The following is a 13,437-nucleotide window of genomic DNA, read 5'->3' as shown; positions in this document are numbered from 1 at the left end:
ATAGTGGAGGGATAGAGGGATAAAGGAATAGTGCAGGGATAGAGTGGAGGGATAGAGTGGAGGGATAGAGTGGAGGGATAGAGTGGAGGGATAGAGTGGAGGGATAGAGTGGAGGGATAGAGTGGAGGGATAGAGTGGAGGGATAGAGTGGAGGGATAGAGTGGAGGGATAGAGTGGAGGGATAGAGTGGAGGGATAGAGTGGAGGGATAGAGTGGAGGGATAGAGTGGAGGGATAGAGTGGAGGGATAGAGTGGAGGGATAGAGTGGAGGGATAGAGTGGAGGGATAGAGTGGAGGGATAGAGTGGAGGGATAGAGGTGAAGGGATAGAGGGATAGTGGAGGGATAGAGAGATAGTGGAGGGATAGAGAGATAGTGGAGGGATAGAGAGATAGTGGAGGGATAGAGAGATAGTGGAGGGATAGAGAGATAGTGGAGGGATAGAGAGATAGTGGAGGGATAGAGTGGAGAGATAGAGGGATCGTGGAGGGATAGAGTGGAGGGATAGCAGGATCGTGGAGGAAATAGTGGCGGGATAGAGGAGGGATAGAGGGATAGCAAAGGGATAGAGGGAAAGTAGAGGGATAGAGGAATAGTGGAGGGATAGAGTGGAGGGATAGAGTGGAGGGATAGAGTGGAGGGATAGAGTGGAGGGATAGAGTGGAGGGATAGAGTGGAGGGATAGAGTGGAGGGATAGAGTGGAGGGATAGAGTGGAGGGATAGAGTGGAGGGATAGAGTGGAGGGATAGAGTGGAGGGATAGAGTGGAGGGATAGAGTGGAGGGATAGAGTGGAGGGATAGAGTGGAGGGATAGAGTGGAGGGATAGAGTGGAGGGATAGAGTGGAGGGATAGAGTGGAGGGATAGAGTGGAGGGATAGAGTGGAGGGATAGAGTGGAGGGATAGAGTGGAGGGATAGAGTGGAGGGATAGAGGAATAGTGGAGGGATAGAGTTGAGGGATAGAGGGATCGTGGAGGGATAGAGTGGAGGGATAGAGGGATAGTGGAGGGATAGAGAGGTAGTGGAGGGATAGAGGGATCATGGAGGGATAGAGTGGAGGCATAGAGGGATAGTGGAGGGATAGAGAGGTAGTGGAGGGATAGAGAGGTAGTGGAGGGATAGAGGAATAGTGGAGGGAGAGAGTGGAGGAATAGAGGGATAGTAGAGGGATAGTGGAGAGATAGAGGGATAGTGGAGGGATAGCGGAGGGATAGAGAGATAGTGGAGGGAGGGAGTGGAGGGATAGAGTGGAGGGATTAGCTGGGGCTGGTGTCAGAAGCGGAGTTTGATTTTGTCTTGCTCTGGATCGTGGATGTGGCTGTTCCGGTTAAGTTTCTTATCTTGGGACTGTGAGGTTGTTTAAGATGGTTGGGTTCCTTTCTTGTTGGAGATTATCAGGTCCCAGCCGTGACTCTGGTTAACTGCCAGCCCAAGTCTAGATGTTTTCTGGGTCTGGCTCTAAGTTGCTCCGAGGTCAAGGAATGGCGATGGAACCTGATCGCAAAAGAGCCGCAGACAACACACTGCTGACCCTATGATGGAGGGAAGGCTGTTCATGGAGCAGATGAAGATGGCTGGGCCTAGGCCACTACGAAACGCCTGCCTGATGTCCTGGGACTGAGGTGATTGGCCTCCAACAACCACCACCATCTTCTTGTGGGCCAGTGGAGCGGTTTCCCTGTTTGTGAGAGCTTTATTGATGCTCCTCGGGCAAACATTGCCTGAATGTGGAGATCAGTCACCCATTGCCACAGCTTTCTGCTCTTGTGCCAATGTAATGAGCTTGGCACTGCTGACTGAATTCCTCAGGGATTAGGGATCTTGAACTGTCAGGACCATTAATCCCAGTTTAATTATACTGTGGATATCAGGTTTCTGCCTTTTCCCTCTTTCTAGAGAGTTAGCCCAACACTTCAATACTCGGAACACGTTCCTTTAAAAAAGAAAATCACTGCAAAAGCCATTAATCTCGTGGTAAAACTAGGAGCTCTCAGAACCCTTGGCACAGCGAGTTGGAATATTTACATTCCCTCAGAGGCCTTGGCTTGGATCCAGACGGGAAAGGAAATAGAAGATGTTCTTCCATGGCAGCTGTCCCAGACCGAGGTGAATTATTTTTGAGGTTGTTTTAATATCAGATTTTTCTCAATAAGCTGCTGGCAAACAGAACAATAACCATGTTTGTCTTTGCGACTGCCCAACACATACCAGCGTCCTTTCCCAATCCTGTACTGCCTGCTGCCAGGAGGTTTGGAGGGATACTGGGCTGGAACAGGAGTAAACACATCCACTACTGAGACACTCGCAAACGTCGATTCTTGTTGATTTAGGGAGGAATCTGACTGTTTTCCCAAAAGCGAATTCCAGTTTGTTTTTAGCAGCGCTCTTGGTAATTAGAGTGAGTGTCCTTAAGTCTAAACCGCCTGCATGTTGGGTCATTGCAAAGATGGGAAGATGGACCAAAGATTACACGTTGGCAGAGGGCGGGAGGGTTGCTAAGGGGAGGGGGAGGGGGCAGGACAGTCGCTATGGGGCCAGTGGGGGGGGGTTGCGATGGAGTCAGCAGGATGGTCACTATGGGGGTGGGGGGCAGGAAGGTTGCAATGGGGAGGGACAGCACGTTGCCGAGCAGAGGAGCAGGAGGTTGCTATGGAGTCAGCGGGATGGTCTCTATGGGGAAGGGCAGGAGGTTGCCAAGCGGAGAGATGGGAGGTTGCTATGGGGAGGGCAGAGGGTGCTCCAGTTTCCTCCCACAGTCCAAAGGACGTGCTGGTTAGGGTGCATTGGCCGTGCTAAATTCTCCCTCAGTGTTACCCGAACAGGCGCCGGAGTGTGGCGACTGGGAGATTTTCACAGTAACTTCATTGCAGTGTTACAGTAAGCCTTACTTGTGACACTAATAAATAAACTTTACCTTTCCTCTCTCCCTCCTCCCCTACTTGTGTGTGAGAATCTGCCTATTCTATTGGTCTATGTCCTCCTGAATTCCTCCGTGCTTTTCCAAGCTCTGAAACTGAATCAAAGCTCAGATGCTGTCTGAGAATTTAGCACGGCCAATGCACCCTAACCAGCACGTCTTTCGGACTGTGGGAGGAAACTGGAGCACCCTCTGCCCTCCCCATAGCAACCTCCCATCTCTCCGCTTGGCAACCTCCTGCCCTTCCCCATAGAGACCATCCCGCTGACTCCATAGCAACCTCCCGCTCCTCTGCTCGGCAACGTGCTGTCCCTCCCCATTGCAACCTTCCTGCCCCCCATCTCCATAGTGACCATCCTGCTGACTCCATAGCAACCATGTATATTAAAGTGAGCGATGGCCTTCTCGCTGACGTTATGAAATATTCGGCGTGTATTAAATGTATTTAATTTTATTCACGGGGTCACGGTGAGTGAACAAGCACGATTTCAATCTTGTGGCCGACTGAGGTGAAGGAGGACCAATCATGCGGCTCACTCATTAGCCCAGGTTTCCCATCACCATTCCAGTCTAGACATTCTTCTTTCCTTTTTTGTTCCATCACCATATTCATGATTTGATTTGATTTAATTTATTATTGTCACATGGGGCAGCACGGTGGCCCAAGGTCTTTGATTGGAAATCACACATACAAGGGATACAAGGTACGCAGTCAGGTATAAGATACAAACACTTAAGATCACACTCAGGGATATCATCGAATCCCTACAGTGCAGAAGGAGGCCATTCACCCCATCGAGTCTGCACCGACCACAATCCCACCCAGGCCCTATTCCCGTAACCCCGTAATTCCCCCTGACACTAAGGGGCAATTGTAGCATGGCCAATCCACCTAACCCACATGTCTTTGGACTGTGGGAGGAAACCGGAGCACCCGGCGGAAACCCACGCAGACACGGGGAGAATGTGCCAACTCCACACAGACAGTCACCCCAAACCGGGAATTGAACCCGGGTCCCTGGCGCTGTGAGGCAGCAGTGCTAACCACTGTGCCGGCCCGTATATGAATGGACCCCGAAGATCAAATGATCAGAATACAAGGTGCAAACGCTTGAAATCTCACAGTCGATACAAGCAAGAAATGTTAAACAAGTTCATCCCAAATCTGTGCCAGACAGAAGGTGTTTCCCGAGAGGCGAGTTCTTCACACGATAACCAGAAAAATAAACCAGATAAAACTCTGCATGAAAATAGAATTTCCGTGGAATTTACAAGGAGAATCCCTTGCTCTCAAATCGACCACACTGGAAGAACAGAAACCCGAACATTGCGTACAATTGGTTATCACAGCAACATCTATCAGTAACATTAGAATTGAAATAAAATAATGCGAATCCTTACCAAGTCTGCGTTGATTTTTAACGTTCCCACAGACCTGTTTCAATCCTGCTTCACTCCTGAAATAAAGGACAGACTCCTCGTCAATGTCGTTTAAACATTTTAATAATAATTGAACATCAGAGGTTTACGGAAGTCCTAAAATAGATGACAGAGTTCACAGAGACTGCGATTATCCCAAATTAAAGCTCTGCAATCTGTAAACTTTTATGTCGGCGTTTAGAATATCCTCTAATTTTCTATTCCCAAACCACGTGGCCTCCACTTCTGAGGAAGGATGTTCTTGCTCTCGAGGGAGTGCAGTGAAGATTTACCAGGCTGATTCTGGGGATGGCGGGACTGATGTATGAGGAGAGATTGGCTAGGTTAGGCAGCTTTGACAAAGGGTTATCTGGACTCGAAACGTCAGCTCTTTTCTCTCCTTACAGATGCTGCCAGACCTGCTGAGAATTTCCAGCATTTTCTCTTTTGGTTTCAGATTCCAGCATCCGCAGTAATTTGCTTTTATTTTGATTAGGTTAGGATTGCTTTCGCTGGAGTTCAGACGAATGAGGGGGGATCTCATAGAGACTTATAAAATTCTAACAGGACGAGACAGGGTAGATGCAGGGAGGATGTTCCCGATGGTGGGGGAGTCCAGAACCAGGGGTCACAGCCTGAGGATTCGGGGTAGACCATTTAGGACGGAGGTGAGGAGACATTTCTTCACCCAAAGAGTGGTGAGCCTGTGGAATTCATTACCACAGGAAGTAGTTGATGCCAAAACATTGAATGTATTCAAGAGGCGGCTGGATATAGCACTTGGGGCGAATGGGATCTAAGGTTATGGGGAGAAAGCAGGATTAGGCTATTGAGTTGGATGATCAGCCATGATCGTGATGAATGGCGGAGCAGGCTCGAAGGGCCGAATGGCCTCCTCCTGCTCCTATCTTCTATGTTTCTATGTGATAAAATATCAAATCCTCGTACCCCAGCTGCGTTGAGTCATTCTTGCTGGAGCAGAGGTTAATCTTTCGAAACACTCGCTGCACAGTTATGTTCAACACGGAGAAATCTGTCCAGGGGGTGAGGGGTGCACTTGTTGTCAAAAGCCAGGGAATTTTTTTTTTTGGTACCTTTCGGTACGTTTATTCCAACCAAAAAAAACCCAATTCAAACTGAATCCAATTCGTCCCCACGAAAGGGACAGACATGATCCAAGCTGACAGGATGAGGCATTGCACTCCCTCCCGGGCTTCATCTAATGCTTCACCTGAGCCAAAAGGCCGAGATGGCTTTAAAAAATTGTGTCAGGTAAAGCCTCGGTTTAACCGGCGGCACGGTGGTTAGAACCATAGAGTCCTCATAGAATCCCTAGTGCAAAAGGAGGCCATTTGGCCCATCGAGCCTGTACCGACCACAATCCCACCCAGGCCCTGTTCCCATAACCCCACATATTTACCCTGCTAATCCCCCTGACACTAAGGGAGAATTTAGCACCGCCAATCAGCCTAACCTGCACATCTTTGGACTGTGGGAGGAAACCGGAGCAAACCCACGCAGACACGGGGAGAATGTGCAAACTCCACACAAACAGTGACCTGAGGCCAGAATTGAACCCGGGTCCCTGGCACTGAAGCAGCAGTGCTAACCACTGTGCCACCGTGCCACTTGAGGTTGGTTAGTACTTGGACAGGAGATGGTTAGGAAATACCAGGCTAAACTAGTTTCGCTGGTGGCCTAGTGGTTAGGAGTCAGTGCGCTTGCTACTGTGGCCTGGGTTCGATTCCCGGTTAGAGAATGGCACACCACACAGTAACCAGAGCCCAGGGTGAGCAGAGATTCTTTCTTTTAGTCTTTCATAGGACTTGGGTGTCGCTGGCTGGGCCAACATTTATTGCCCACTCACTGATACTCAGGGGGAGATGGGGACACAGCGGTAATGGCACTCGATTAGCCAGCTATGGGGCCTCAGGTTCAAATCCCACCATGGCAGCTGGTAGAATTTAAATTCAATCAAAAAATTTGGAATTAAAAAAAGGTTTGTATCAGTCGTGGTGACAATGAAATGATGGTTCATTAATGTCCTTTAGGGAAGGAAATCTGCCGTCCTTACCCGGTCTGGCCTACATGTGACTCCAGAGCCACAGCAATGTGGATTATTTTAATTGGGTATAGAGGGATATGGGTTTAGAGGGATATGGGTATAGAGGGATATGGGTATAGAGGGATATGGATTTAGAGGGATATGGGTTTAGAGGGATATGGGTTTAGAGGGATATGGGTTTAGAGGGATATGGGTTTAGAGGGATATGGGTTTAGAGGGATATGGGTTTAGAGGGATATGGGTATAGAGGGATATGGTATAGAGGGATATGGGTATAGAGGGATATGGGTTTAGAGGGATATGGGTTTAGAGGGATATGGGTTTAGAGGGATATGGGTTTAGAGGGATATGGGTTTAGAGGGATATGGGTTTAGAGGGATATGGGTTTAGAGGGATATGGGTTTAGAGGGATATGGGTTTAGAGGGATATGGGTTTAGAGGGATATGGGTTTAGAGGGATATGGGTTTAGAGGGATATGGGTATAGAGGGATATGGGTTTAGAGGGATATGGATTTAGAGGGATATGGATTTAGAGGGATATGGGTTTAGAGGGATATGGGTATAGAGGGATATGGGGTTGAAGATGGCAGCTCACCATCACCTTCCCTAGGGAAACCAGGGATGGGCAATAAATGCTGGCCCAGCCAGTGACGCCCACGTTCTGTGAACAAATAAAAAGACAACTCCATCCCCAGCAATGTCCACCTGGCACAAAGTCAATGATTGTTCTCTGGGTGAGGTGGGCAGCTCCCTCAGTGATGTGACCTACAACAGTTCAGTTCCGGGGCTGATCTCACATTCCTCTTAAAGTCAATTCACTCGTCAAGTTCTGCTTATTGGTGTAGATGTACATCCGAGAGCACTTCAGACAGGTGCAAAACCGAGTTGTGCATTACACGATGGAGTGTCTGAAATAGGGCGGCACGGTGGCACAGTGGTTAGCACTGCTGCCTCACAGTGCCAGGGACCCGGTTTCAATTCCCAGCTTGGGTCACTGTCTGTGCGGAGTTTGCACATTCTCCCCGTGTCTGCGTGGGTTTCCTCCGGGTGCTCCGGTTTCCTCCCACAGTCTTGGTCATGCTAAATTCTCCCTCAGTGTATCCGAACAGGCACCAGAGTGTGGCAACAAGGGGATTTTCACAGCAGCCTACTTGTTATACTAACAAGTAAACTTTAAACTTTTAAAAAACTTTAAACAGGTTTGCCACGCCACTGTGTGAAATCTGTAATCACTGACTGTAGCAAAGTAACACCAATGTTTACAGCCATCCTTCAAAAACAAATCAAAATATTTACTATGAACACTGACAATAGTGGCTGATCAGCAGAAAAATAGGAAACATAGAATCTCGGAGCAGGAATAGGCCATTTGGCCTTCAAACCTGCTCTGCCATTCATTCATTCAGTAATCTGATCATCCAACTCAACAACCTGTGCCCACACTTGTCCCAAAATCTTTGATCCCCTTCACCCCAAGTGCTATGTCTAACAGCTTCTTGAATACATTCAATGTTTTGGCATCAACTACTTCCTGTGGTAATGAATTCCACAGGCTCACCACTCTTTGGGTGAAGAAATGTCTCCTCACCTCTGTCCTAAATGATCTACCCTGAATCCTCAGACTGTGACCCCTGGTTCTGGACTCCCCCCACCATCGGGAACATCCTCCCTGCATCCACCCTGTCTAGTCCTGTTAGAATATTATAGGTTTCTATGAGACTCCCCTGTCATTTTTTTGAACTCCAGTGCATACAATTCTAACCGACTCAATCTCTCCTCATACATCAGTCCCGCCATCCCCGGAATCAGCCTGGTAAGCCTTCGCTTCACTCCCTCGAGAGCAAGAACATCCTTCCTCAGAAAAGGAGACCAAAACTGCACACAATACTCAAGGTGTGGCCTTGCCAAGACCCTGTATAATTGCAACAACACATCCCTGCTCCTGTACTCAAAACCTCTCGCAATGAAGGCCAACATACCATTTGCCTTCTTTACCACCTGCTGCACCTGCATGCTTACCTTCAGCGACTGGTGCACAAGGACACCCAGGTCCCGCTGCACACTCCCCTTTCCCAATTTACAGCCATTCAGATAATAATCTGCCTTCCTGTTTATGTTACCAAAGTGAATAACCTCACATTTATCCACATTTACTGCATACTACCAATCTCTCGCTCTTTTATCCTCCCAGCTCGGCTAGAAGTGGAAGCGGTCGAGAGCTTCACGTTTTTAGGTGTCCAGATCACCAACAACCTGTCCTAGTCCCCCCATGCCGACACTATAGTTAAGAAAGCCCACCAACGCCTCTACTTTCTCAGAAGACTAAGGAAATTTGGCATGTCAGCTACGACTCTCACCAACTTTTACAGATGCACCATAGAAAGCATCCTTTCTGGTTGTATCACAGCTTGGTCTGGCTCCTGCTCTGCCCAAGACCGCAAGGAACTACAAAAGGTCATGAATGTAGCCCAATCCATCACGCAAACCAGCCTCCCATCCATTGACTCTGTCTACACTTCCCGCTGCCTCGGCAAAGCAGCCATCATAATCAAGGACCCCCACGCACCCCGGACATTCTCTCTTCCACCTTCTTCCGTGGGGAAAGGTACAAAAGTCTGAGGTCACGTACCAACCGATTAAAGAGCAACTTCTTCCCTGCTGCCGTCAGACATTTGAATGGATAAAAGCAAATTACTGCGGATGCTGGAATCTGAAACCAAAAGAGAAAATGCTGGAAAATCTCAGCGGGTCTGGCAGCATCTGTAAGGAGAGAAAAGAGCTGACGTTTCGAGTCCAGACGACCCTTTGTCAAAAGCTTTTGACAAAGGGTCGTCTGGAAACGTCAGCTCTTTTCTCTCCTTACAGATGCTGCCAGACCTGCTGAGATTTTCCAGCATTTTCTCTTCTGGTTTCAGACTTTTGAATGGACCTAACTCACATTAAGTTGATCTTTCTCTGCACCCTAGCTATGACTGTAACACGACATTCTGCAACCTCTCCTTTCCTTCTCCCCAATGTACTCTATGAACGGTATGCTTTGTACAGCGCGCAAGAAACAATACTTTTCACTGTATCCCAATATGTGACAATAATAAATCAAATCAAATCAGAATCAGTCTCGCCCTTTTATTTCCTCTGTCCATTGTCAGCCTCACTCTCTGCTCTCTCCCCAGATCCGCTCTCTAACTCTATCTTACTTCATTACACTCTGACCTGATTTAACTTTATTTGCCTATTGCCAGTGTTCCTTACAGAGAGCCACCCTTCAGAGACGATAGATGTTTCTAGTTTAAGCTATCGAAACACAATCCTTAACCAATGGGCTTAACGTCACTCCTGGTTTTCATTTTTAAACACAGCCCGCTGCCAACAACGGAATAAATGCCCAAAACCCATAAAACGCTACAACTGGAACACATTTAAAAAGTGCTTAAATTAGCGATCAGTACGCCAAGTATGGAACGGGGGAAATGTGTGCCAAAAATCAGATGTGCAACAGCACAAAACTGTGCTGTTCAAATGTTGGCACTCGGGTCACAGACCAAGGGTTCAAGTAGGCAAGGGGTGAACTGCCACCCAGCATTGCTCAGATTGCCACACTGACAATAATCATCCACAGTTATTTGGGGGAGATGGTCGTGGTAACATCACTGCATTAATAATCCTCTGGGGAAAACGGGTTCAATCCCACCACAGCAGCTGGTGGAATTTAAATGATATTTGACAATCTGGAATTGAAAGCTAGTCTCAGGAATACTGACCTTGCCAACTACCATCAATTGCTGCAAAAACCCATCTGGTTCACTCATGTCCCTTTAGGGAAGGAAATCTGCCGTCCTTACCCGGTCTGGCCTACACGTAATTCCAGACCCACGGCAATGTGGTTGACTCTTAAAATGCCCCTGTGAAACGGCCCAGCAAGCCACTCAGGTTAAGGGCAATTAGAATCGTAGAATCATAGAATCCCTACAGTGCAGAAGGAGGCCATTCAGCCCATCGATTCTGCACTGACCACAATCCCACCCAGGTCCTATCCCCATAACCCCATGCATTTACCCTAGCTGGTCCCCCTGACACTAAGGGGCAATTTAGCACGGCCAATCCACCTAACCCGCACATCTTTGGACTGTGGGAGGAAACCGGAGCACCCGGAGGAAACCCACAGGGGGGACGTGCAAACTCCACACAGACAGTGACCCGAGGCCAGGAATCGAACCCGGGTCCCTGGCGCTGTGAGGCAGCAGCGCTAACCACTGTGCCACCGTGCTGCCCACAAGGATGGGCAATAAATGCTGGCCTTGCCAGTGACGCCCACACCCCATGAAAGAATAAGAACAGAATCAAATCCGAGGAGCTCTGCTCCCCCTTCCGCACCCCCCCCCTTATTTACTTTGCTTTATAAAGTTTAAAATTATAATGTTGCTTGGATGTTTTTTTAAAACCTAGTTTTTAAAAGAGGCAACCGCAAATCACTTCATGTCCAAACGCCCACAGCTCTGCCAAATTACAGGCACGCTGATCTCTTGATCTCACACTGGGTTCTGTTTTAACATGTTCAGCGTTGCTTCTCATCAGGCTTAGGTTTTCCCAGGAAAATCTCCAAAAATCCCGAGCAGTGGAAATGGGGAATGGGTCAAAAGATAAACCCATTGGGCCGGAGAGATGTGTGCTGTCTTCCCTCAGGTCAAAGTTCAACATTGTCTCCCTCTCGGTCAGAGAACTGGACAATGAGCACATCTGGCAGAGCGCTTTATTAACCAGAAGGCATAGAAGCAAAAGTAGGCCATTCGACCCATCCAGTCCGTTCGCCACTCATTGAGGCCAGAGGAAAGGCGCAGCTAGAGAAATCAACCGGGACTGTTGTAAAGGATCGGGAAGGAGTACTACAAGGTAACAAGGGCTTTACACAGGAACCCAAAAGAGAAAATGCTGGAAAATCTCAGCGGGTCTGGCAGCATCTGTAAGGAGAGAAAAGAGCTGACGTTTCGAGTCCAGATGACCCTTTGTCAAAAATAAAAGGCACAGAAAGGGGGAGATATTTATACTGCAGGGCGAGGGAATGAAAGATGAGTCATAGCCACAGAAACTTTTGACTGACTGACTGTTAAGGGGTGCCTTGACGAGTACATGAATGGGGAGTGAATAGAGGGATATGGTCCCCGGAAGGGTAGAGGGTTTTAGTTCAGTTTTCGGGCAGCATGGTCAGTGCAGGCTTGGAGGGCCGAAGGGCCTGTTCCTGTGCTGTAATTTTCTTTATTCTTTGTTAAACCAGGGGAAAAGGCTGCTAATGGCTGTCCGCAGAGAGAAAAGGGGTGTGATTGGCCAAACGGCAAAGAAGCTAAAATGAAGATGTTGGAAGCGGGGGTGAGGGGGTGGAAATGGATGGGACAGGGGTAAAATTTAGAAAAGGAGAAGCAAAGGGGGAGAAAAGGGAAGGGAAGGGGGATAAAGTCGGGGGAAAGAGTGGAGAGGGGAAGAAAAATGAAGAAAGGCAATGAAGAAATAAAAGGTAGAGAACAGTAAAAAACACCGGATGTAAGGACAGGAATAGACCCTTCAGCCTGAACCACCATTCAGTGAGTTCATGGCCGATTTGCAACACGTCCTCCATTATGCACATTCCTTGATAGCCCTGGCTAACAGAGGTTAATGAATCTTAGTTTGAATATTAACTACTCTAGCATCAATTGTCTTTTGTGGAAGAGAGTTCCAGTCTTACATCACCCTTTGTGTGTGGATTATTTTCTGTACCTGCCATGATATTTTAATGATCTGTGAACCAGATTCCCATCTCAAGACTCGTTGGACCTCCATTGTTTCTGGCTGTTTCACCGTGTAGACATTTCACTGTCCTTTCCTTTTTAGATCCAAACTGAATGACCTCACATTTTCGTCCATTGAAATCCATTTGCCGCTGCTTTGCTCATTCACTCCATCTATCAATATCTCTTTGTTTGTTATGCTTCCATCGACACAGCTTACAGTGCTGCTATTCTCATAGAGCCCCTACAGTGCAGAAGAGGCCATTCGGCCCACCGAGTCTGCACCGACTCTCTCTGGCAGAGTATCTTACCCAGGCCTTCTCTCCCGTCCCATCCCCATAACCCCACACATTTAACATGGGCAATCCATCTAACCTACACATCTTGGGGCACTAAGGGGCAATTTAGCATGGCCAATCCACCTAAGCCGCACGTCTTTGGAGTGTGGGAGGAAACCGGAGCACCCAGTTTCTCTGCGTTCTCTGTGTTATTGGCAAACTTGGATGCACGGCTTTCTATTTTATTATCTACATCATTAGTGAATGCTGTGGGTAGTTAGGCCCAAAAACAGACCACCACTGGTCACATTCTGTGAATGAATATACTTGTCCATTATCCCTACTCTCTGTCTCCTTCTATTCAGCTACTTCCTAACCTGCTCAATAATTTGCCCACAATTCCATAGGCTATCAGGTTCCACAAGGCCTACTCCTGCTTCCTTCTATTTCTTGTGTTCTTGAGTACAAGGGACTTTATGGAATGCCTTCTGGAAGTCCATATGAATAACATCCAGAGACATTCCATCCATTGTTCACCACGGCAGGGTGGCACAGTGGTTAGCACTGCTGCCTCACAGTGCCAGGGACCCGGGTTCAATTCCGGCCTTGGGTCATTGTGCAGACTCCACACAGACATTCTCCCCGTGTCTACATGGGTTTCCTCCGGGTGCTCCGGTTTCCTCCCAAATTCCAAAAGACGTGCTGGTTAGGTGCATTGGCCATGCTAAATTCTCCCTCAGTGTACCCAAACAGGCGCCGGAGTGTGGCAACTGGAGGATTTTCGTAGTAACTTCATTGCAGTGTTAATGTGAGCTTACTTGCGACTAATAAATAAACTTGGTAATTTCATCAAATATTCAATAAAATTCATCAGGCTGGACTAGCATTGGGGCGGCAGGGTGGCACAGTGGTTAGCACTGCTGCCTCACAGTGCCAGGGAGCCGGGTTCAATTCCGACCTTGGGTCACTGTCTGTGCGGAGTCTGCACGTTCTCC

At 48.1% G+C, this 13,437-nt stretch overlaps 1 long non-coding RNA gene across 1 annotated transcript in view; it reads right to left on the bottom strand.

The window, feature by feature from the left end:
• Positions 1 to 4,318: 4,318 nt before the first annotated feature.
• Positions 4,319 to 13,437, bottom strand: part of LOC144489316 (uncharacterized) — a 48,077-nt gene continuing 38,958 nt past the window's right edge. The window contains exon 3 of the long non-coding RNA XR_013496965.1: positions 4,319 to 4,374. This is a non-coding gene — a long non-coding RNA (uncharacterized LOC144489316). The remainder of the gene's footprint in view (positions 4,375 to 13,437) is intronic.

Source organism: Mustelus asterias, unplaced genomic scaffold (assembly GCF_964213995.1).
Source record: "Mustelus asterias unplaced genomic scaffold, sMusAst1.hap1.1 HAP1_SCAFFOLD_2130, whole genome shotgun sequence".
Lineage (NCBI taxonomy): Eukaryota > Metazoa > Chordata > Chondrichthyes > Carcharhiniformes > Triakidae > Mustelus > Mustelus asterias.
Note: the sequence above shows the minus strand (reverse complement) of the source record. Positions and strands in the feature narration are given on the sequence as shown.